A 9,225-nucleotide genomic window follows, 5' to 3' on the forward strand; every position below is an offset into this window, starting at 1 on the left:
ACTTGCCCTTGGTGAAGCCATGCTGGCTGTCTCAAATCACCTCCTTGCCCTCCATGTGCCTTAGCATAGCTTCTAGGAAGATCTGCTCTATGATCTTCCCAGGCACAGAGGTGAGGCTGACAGGTCTGTAGTTCCCAGGGTCCTCCTTGATACCCTTTTTAAAAATGGGTGCAATGTTTCCCTTTTTCCAGTCTCCTCTCTCTCTCAGGGACTTCACCTGACTGCCAGGACTTTTCAAATATCCTGGAGCGTGTCTTGGCAACTACATCAGCCAATTCCCTCAGGACTCTGGGGTGCATCTCTTCAGGTCTCATAGACGTGTGTATGTTCAGGTTCCTCAAGTGATCTTGAACCTGATCTTCTCTTACAGTGGGAGGGACTTTGCTCCTCCAGTCTCCATCTTGCAGTCCATCCCCTCGAGGGGTGTGGGAAGAGAGTCTGACAGTGAAGATTGAGGCAAAGAAGTCGTGGAGTACCTCAGCCCTCTCCTTGTCTGTTGTTACCAGTCTGCCAGTCTTCCTCATCGAGAGGGATACGCTTTCTTTGACCTTCCTTTTCTGGCTGATGTAACTGTAGAGGCCCTTCTTATTATTCTTTGCATCCCTTGCCAAGTTCAGCTCTAGCCACACCTTGGCCTTCCTGACCCCATCCCTACACAACCAGGCAGCGTCCCTGTACTCTTGCCAGGATGCCTGTCCCTGCTTCCACTGCCTGTGCATTTTCTTCTTGCCCTTGCCCTTTAGTTTGACCAGCAGGTCTCAACTCAGCCATGCCAGTCTCTTGCTTTCCTTTCCAGATTTCTTACACCTGGGGATCGAAAGCTCTTGTGCTCTGTGGAAAGCATCTTTAAAGATCTGCCAGCTCTGTTCTGCTCCCTTGTCCCTGAGGGCAGTTTCCCAGGGGGTCCTATTGACAAACTCCTTGAAGAGCTGGAAGTTTGCTTTCGTAAAATTCAGGGTCCTGAATTTACTCTTCGCCTGCCCCATATCCCTCAAGACTGCAAACTCCACCAGTGCATGATCACTGCAGCCCAGGCTGCCTCCAATCTTGACATCACCGAGTAGCTTGCTTGCATTGGTGACCAACAGGTTCGGTATTGCATCCCCTCTAGACATCCCCTCTGTCTATTACCTGGCTTAAGAAGTTATCCTCAGTGCACTCTAGGAGTCTCCTGGATTGCCTATAGATCACCGTGATACTTTTCCAGCAGATGTCAGGGTGGCTGAAGTCCGCCAGTAGGATGAGAGCGTGATGCCTCCTGTAGTTGGAGTAAGAAGGCTTTGCCAATAGACTACCCTTGCTCAGGCGGCCTGTAGTAGACATGAACAACGAGGTTCCCTTTGTTGTCTCAGTCTCTGATTCTTAGTTTTGCCTATACTAGCATTTGACAATTTGCTCCTATTTATGCTACCTAGTCTGTCATTACAGAACTTTTTCCTGCCTGCAAAAGACAAGACCAAGCATTCTTTTGCCCATATATGTTAACTAAACAGTGACCAGGGAGGGCCCTGTATTTGCTGTTTACAGCTTGGCATCAGCAAGTGGAGACTCCAGTGTTAAACTTCTGCTCTTACTGTAGGCAACAAAATATATTATATTCAACTGGATCATGATTTCACCCAAAAGTAAAGCAGAATTAAGTAAAACTGTTCCATGTAACCAGTGAGAATACAGAGAATTAAAGTGAGGGCAGGCATGCCACTGAGTTATTAACAATACAATGTTGCATATGAGAAAAAGCTTTCTTACATTGAACATGTGTATACTGTGAATTAGTCTTCAGGCAGAAGGAGTGAAAGACCTGTTGCTGAGGACACTTAAAAAAGACAGCAACCTTGTGCCCCTCATACCTGTGCTGTGAGTGCCTCAAGCTCTGCTTTGGGACCCTGTGGCCTTGGAGACCAGTTTAAGGTGTTTCCAACTGAAGTTCTGCCACTGCCTACAGCAGGGAGGGCTGGGCAAGTGTATGTTTTTTTTTCTGAGCAACATGTTATCACTGGCATTTTATGTTAATTAATACTAGGAATTATGGTGGATGAAGGCTCTGACTCATTATCCTCACCGAGTTTAGTTGCAAAAGTTAAATCATTCTGAATTGGGGCCTCCATTGAATCAAATAATTTACTAAAAAACCAGGAATGTTTTGAGCATTTCCAAGCCAGTCAGTAGCTATTGCATATGGATGAGTGCCATAAGGCTTCTTGGTTCTCTCCTAGCTGTAGCATGTTACCCAGCTGTTCAGCTGCGTTGGCAGGTCTCTGAGCTTCTCTTTTCACTTTTATTTCCAACATTGATTTTTGTTCTTTGTTTATTTTGTGACCCTGTATGAGCCTTATTTTCTTAAGCAAGCCTCCTGAAGATGTAATCTTTCTCCTCTGCACTGGTTTCCCTTATACTCCATGTCCTCAGTTCAGTGCTTTAAATTTACTGTGCAGTACTAGGTCTCCTCCCAGACCCTGCCATCTCTCTCCTACAGAACACTTAGTTTCTCCTGGTGCAACCTCTTATGCATCCTGAAGAAGTATTCTTCCCACAACTCTCATATGCCCCCTGGAGGTTAAATACTTTCCTCTTTCGTTTTTCTTTTTTTCTTTTGGTGCTTTCCTGCCAGGTCTTTTGACAAGCAATAGTAAATTAATATTTGAAAAGGCAAACGAAGGATCCTGACACTTTGCAGGGTGGTTCACCCCCCGCCTGAGGTCCCTTTACATCATTCTGGCAGCATAAAGAAGTTTAATATGGATGCATGCTCACACAAATTTTAGAGCCTCTTTATTGCTTCCTCACTGGCTTTGCTGTAAGTGAAAATTAGATTCCAATACATTTATTTCACTAAATAAGGAAGGGTAAAGTCCACAATAGATTTGTAATATTTGTTAGGAAAGAGATATTTTGCATTTTTGACCAGTATTTCCACTCCATTTCCAAAAAATAGTCTGAAGCACAGTTATACCAGCAGCAAAGAGCTCTTTTTTCCAATAGTTTGCTTTGCTTCAGGGAGGTACAAGCTGTACTAGCCAGAGCCCTCTTTTATCATTATGCATTGTCTCTATGCCCAGAAGTTTTGCCAGCAGGATTGCTCCTCCAAGCATGATTAGCACAAATAGGATTTACAGTTTCATGCTATCATACTATATATATTTAATGTTTACAAAGGACAGACAAGTAGCCTTATTGAAACCCCTTTGATAATGCCATTGTGATGTGATTGCATTCTGATTTGTCTTTGTGTTGAAATTCATACATCTGGAAATTGCCCTGTTACGTGTAAGGATATACTTCTCCTGAAGATGTGTTTTTGTTTTTGTTTTTTTTTCCCTGTACTTTCAATTTGCTCCTAAGTAGCTTCAGTAGTAACTGGTATAGCAAACCAAGTTTACTCTTAGTGCTCTCTTCTGATTGATAGACTAAAACAGCACTGGCTTGATTATGAACAATTACTACATACAGAATGTTTTTTTTATTAGACTTTTTTCTAATATAAATATATATATTTATATTAGAAAATATAATATAAAGAAGAAAGATAGAACTGGGGAAAAATCAGTCTAAAGCTGAGGATGTTATAGATGTTCTGTTATGGCATCAAAGGACTGTATCAGTCTGTCAGCACTACCTGAGCAGTCCCTGGTTTTTCTTCATCCCTTTTTAAGAGCTCAGGTTCCTGACCGAAGGCCAGTTAACACCAGGATGATTTTCTTCCTGATGCAGAATATTCTAGGCCAAGCTCCTCTGAGGAGGCCATAATAACACAAGTACTGCAGAAGCAAGTAGTCATACAAGTGTGCGGAATGGGGATCCTACAGTGTAGTTGGAAAGCTCTTTGCCCCCTTGGCTCTGCTTCACAAATCCCTTGTATTATTGCAGGTTGCTGACTATTGCCTTTCCTCCTTGAGTAAGAAAACCAACAAGGACACCTCAGTTTCTTTGGAGTGACTTTCCCTTTCCCAAAGATTTGCCCTCTAGCAAAGGGATTTTTACTAGCTTTGCCACTTCAAGCATCTGGCTTCTAGTTACGTCTTCAGCATGAAGCCGAGTGGCCTCTGGGCTGCTTTACCTCATGGCTTGTCAGCACGCCCCAGAGGCTGTTCTTACTGCACAAAGTCTGCCAGGGTGCAGGGATCCTGGTGCCCAGCTTTTTCCCACAGATATGCTGGGTGAAGGCAGTAAGCGCCCTGGCATCCATACAGAGCAGGGGGAGTTGTGCCGGGTTTTGGATCTGCTTGGCTTCAGCAAGTCAGCACTGAAAGTGGCTGCACCTTAGCTAAGCATCTGAGTCAGAGCATTTGATGTTTGCAACTTTGTTGGGATGCAGTAATCTGTTTGATCATGCCTTAGGCTGAATTCCATCTGGCCAGTGGAGCTGCTGAAGGAGGATATTATTGTACATAGATGAATTTGAGCAGAGGTCTCACAAGCTTCACTAAAGGGTCCAGTTCAGTTGGAGTTCTCATGGTGTTTAATCTCCACAGCAGGCAGAACTGGGCACAGACATTAAAGAAAGTGCCAGCAGGCTTCTTTGACTTGCTTTGCAGTATCAGTTGAGATGTATCAGTGCTAGAAACAAGATCTTCTCCTACAGCTAGACCATGCCCTGTTCCACGAAATGATGAAAGTGAGTGGAGATAAATAGGAAGGTTATTGAATCTAAACAGACAACAGATCTGCGGTCAAGAATACTGATCCCATACACTGCAGTCTTCTGGGCCTTGGAAGTAAGTGAGCAGGGAGTAGAGAGGGTACAGACAGAGCCACGCCTCTTCTCCTTTTCTTCACACAGTTTGATGGGTTTGGGGGACACGAATGATATTTTGTAATTGATTGATTTGATTATGGTCTTTTCTATAAAAGGGTGTTACCTTAGGCAAAGCTTTCCTGACCTTTTCCTCAAGGAAAGCCCCAAGCCATCTTTGAGCCAAAAGATACCTGTTAACACAGGTGTTAATAATAACAGACTGTCTCAGGGCAGGATTTTCAAAAGCACTGAAACCAATGGGGAAAACCCAAAGTGATCTGGCTGGAGCAGTACCAGGCCAAAGATGAATGAGCCTAAAAATCCTACACTTATCATATAAGATTGAGGATATCAAGAGTTGTTTGTATTTCACAGCAGTGAGAAGAAGGAAAGCATAGCTGTGTGGGAGTATAATTATATTTGGCATCACTGGTTTCTTTCCTGCTGCCATGGCAAAGAAGTTTAAGACTGAAACACTACAATAGAATTTGGTAAATAAACATATATCTTCTGTACCTGACTTCATAAAGGCAAAGCCTGCCCTCTAGATATGGGACTTGAAACCTGAGTTGAGGTAAATAGAACCAGGCCCATTATGAAGAACTGTTATCAGATGAAAGAGAATTTATTCCACTGTATTTAGAATCTCTCTAGAACCTCTCAGAACTCCAGAGCCTGGAGCCTGGAATCCATTTCTCATTCTGGCAGAGTGCAAATGCAGGATTGCAATTTAATTTGATTTAATTTCATTACTTTGGGGAGTTCTAGAAGCATGGATAAAATTATTTCAAATAGAAAGGGACAAGAGTCATGAAGAATAACATCCCTTTAGATCAGATGCACTAACAAAATGAACATGCCTTTAGCAATTTAAATTATTCCAGGGAATCTTTTCTAAAAATCATCCTCAGCCTATTGCCCCCAGAGCAAAATTTAACATTTTGAAAAAGGGAGGGGGGAAAAAAGACTTCAGAAGTTTCCAGACATCTTTGGTTTCTTTCATCCTTATTTGCTAGCACTAAGACAGACACATAAGATGCTTTATAAGATGGTTTGGTGGTTGTTTTTTTCCTGTGTTTTGTTTTGGCATCTCACATGATAGAAGAATTTAGATGGAATAATTGGGAAACATAAATTTCACAGTTTGGTGCTGGAAACAATGAGGAGTGATGGGTCACAGTGTAAGGATGAAGGCAGAATAAACAACACATTCCTGATTTTAAAGCTGGGGCTGGTTCTGCTTGTGTTGGAATGTCGTAGTGCTGGAAATGTAAGGAGAGATGCAGTGGCAGAAATTACAGCTGGCAGTAATCAGGATGAAGGAATGCACCTTTGCAGCCATTTGCAGGTAACAGAACAACTCCTGCACTTAGCCATGTCTAAGGTTAATAGGTTGTGCAGACTACAATACAGACCTTTACAGAGGAAGTACATTTTTCTAGTTGTTACTCACAAAGATTTCTCTGTTTTTTATGGATGCTTAAGTAACATATTTCATTTATATTCCATATGTTAAGAATGAACAAAAATACAAGTAACTACATATTTAATTCAAGTTTATTCAAACACCTCCACTAGGGTGAAAAAGCCAAAACAGGATGAAAATCCTGTTAGCTCCAAAACCTGTGCAATATATGTTGAATGTTGTGCTACCAGATTACACAGTAATCTTGGTGTGAGAGAATGATCTGAGAAGACTTTTCTTTCCTGCATTTGCTTTGACTGTCCCATACATTCAGAGTGGAAAGGTTACTGCCTGCCAGAAAGAAAAAGGTCCCCTTATGTTCTACCAGCACAGACATTCCTAAAACCATGTATCAGGATTGGCTGCAAAAGGGTTAAATGCTGACCTGGATATACTAGTCCCCTGAAAAGATGCAAACTATATATGTGTTGTTTTATAATGGCTTTTATGTATGCACTAGGCAAACACCAAAAGAACTGTGGAGTTGCAAAAACAGATAAGGCAGTTCTTAATTTTTTTTTTTTTTTTTTTTTTTTGTTAAATCAAGAAAGACATACAAGATTTTCTGTTGGCAGAAGGGAAGATCAGGTTTTTAGCAGGGCGCAGAGGAAGGAGAGGGAGAACAAAACTGAAATTTAGTAACTGAGAAAGAAATTGAAGGAACATTGGTTTCTGAGGTTAATACAGTAGGGACAGAAGTTATTTGCATGTGAAACTCCAGGTCTACATGTGTCTCAAAACCAAAAAGCTAATTAGCATAAAATAATGCCTAACAGTCAAAACTGCCACATAATTTAGGTGCATTTTTGCTTGGAAAATGTAAATCTTGTACCCTTTTACTCAGCAGATCTCATAGGGCAGCTGGTTTTGTGGTCACTTTGGAGAAGTATGAGATGAAATTTCAGTTCCCTTGAAGGACAATGGTAAAAGACCCATTCACTCCAAAATTCACTTGGATACCACCCATGAGATCTTTTTACCACTGCTTCTGTTGAGAAGCCAGCACTGCTGTGAGAACGGGGACTGGGCTCCATTCAGAAAGCAGCTCAAACTGCATGGTCTGGTCTTGATTCATATGCTTGCACAACTCTACTGCAGTGATGAAAGGAAAATGATCCAACTTGGTTTTCAGATCCAGACCTGAATTTTCATGTCTGACAATTAGGAACCCCCTTACCTCCCCATCCAGCTGTAAAATTAATACCTTTTCTCTGTAGGTTTTGAAAGTGAATAAACATGAAACACAATTATGATTAATTTTACAGGGTGAGTTTTCAGGCTGAAGTATGATTTAAAAATCAGCAAATTGGGTCCCTCTGCTTATTCCATTGATTTCAGCACACAGTGAACTCTACTCTGTCCTGCCTGATCTGTCTTCCTCTCTCCTTTAAGGGAAATCTCACTGCTTGTGGCAATATCGTTGCATGAGGATTTGCATAAATGTAGCTGAATATAAACATTTATATGAACAGCTAGTTAATTTAGTACTTCTTTTATTCCAAATACAAACATAAATACCCATGCTCATGTGTAGGAGAAGCCAAGCATGAGTATGCTATGTTATACATATTTTACATAGGCAGCAATAAATCAAAAAGTCCTGACTTTTTTTTTTTAAAGTTTAATAGATTTTTTTTTTTAAATTATTGGTAAAGAATATTTTAAATTATGTATACTTCTCAGCTGTATTGTGAAAGGTGTATCTCATTGTTTAAAATGTGCTGAATTTAAAAAAGAAACAGAGAAAGAAATGACAAAGGGATCATCTGATCAACTGCTCCATTATTCTTCTCTTTTCCTGATCACCTCTGCCCTGGTATGTAGATATTGGCTGATGTATTTAAATCCCAGGAACTCCCACGGCATATGGTTCATAAAGTAGCATTTACAGTGTGCATTGTGACACTTTGTCACTTCTAGAAAGACTTTGAAAGTAATATGGGTTCATGTTGTTCCAAAAGAAAAAATAGGGTAAAAATATCTCTAATATTAAGATTTACTTCTGAGTTTACTGATGTAAAATCATTTTTTGGAGAGGAATGGTATTTTCTGGGGAAAAAAAAAAAAAATCCCTAACCCCAAAAAATCGTCCTCAGAAAGTAGTTCTTCAACACTGCCTTTTTTCCCACAGCCTTGTGGAGCCCCCAACCCTGTCTACAGAAAATGAAAGAGAGAGGGGTGGGATTAATGTGTAATTAAAGGGAATTTGGAAGGCTGAGATGTTGCGGAATGTTAGATCAGTAGCTGGAACAGCATGTGGTGTTCTTTAGGCAGGCTTCATTGAATCCACACAAAAAAAGAAAGAAGGGCTGCTTGCCTGTCTGCTCATTTATCAAACAGCTAGGCTGAACTTTCACAGCTCCACAAAAGTGTTTTACTGTTTGCTGAAGTTTTGCTCCAGAAATTAAAGCTGAACAACCTACCCACTCTGAGCCTGTGCTGCGTTTTTGACATCAGCCACGTTGTGCAAAGCTCTTGGAAACCAACACAGGTCAATTTTTACATGATACAAAGGGAAGCTGACTGTACATTTGCTAAAAAAAAAAAAAAAAAATACTGAAGAAATGGTCAAATATGTGACATTGTAATGTCTTTATTTATATAGCACCTTTTGATCCAAATACATGTTCCAGAGCTTTCAGTCATCAATCAGGATTAAATATTTATCACAGTGGCAAAATGTGATATCACAGTGGCTGGTGGAGGAAAAAAGTCTATATTATTTAATCAATTTTAATGGATGTTTTCTTCTGGTTGAGCAGTTATATTCCATCTTATATGTCTGTTTTTCTTTAACATTAGTTGGTGTCTCCCCCAGAGAGGAAACATTTAGCAATTTATATAATGAAAACACAATTAAAACAGATTATAAATTAGAAAAGGAAGAAATTCCTTTTGCAAGTGATTCTTCAAGGCATACCATAGTCTTTCTTGCATGGCTGTTCTGCCAGAATAATTTTCCTCCTATTGCAGACCATGCTAAGAATCAGGTTCAATCCTATGATGTGCTTCTGAACACGGCCGT

At 40.7% G+C, this 9,225-nt stretch overlaps 1 protein-coding gene across 1 annotated transcript in view; it reads left to right on the forward strand.

Moving 5' to 3' along the window:
* Positions 1–9,225, forward strand: part of RFX4 (regulatory factor X, 4 (influences HLA class II expression)) — an 87,270-nt gene that overhangs the window by 29,910 nt on the left and 48,135 nt on the right. The gene's annotated exons all lie outside the window — the stretch shown is intronic.

This window comes from Phaethon lepturus, unplaced genomic scaffold, assembly GCF_000687285.1.
Source record: "Phaethon lepturus isolate BGI_N335 unplaced genomic scaffold, ASM68728v1 scaffold14666, whole genome shotgun sequence".
NCBI classification, from domain to species: domain Eukaryota; kingdom Metazoa; phylum Chordata; class Aves; order Phaethontiformes; family Phaethontidae; genus Phaethon; species Phaethon lepturus.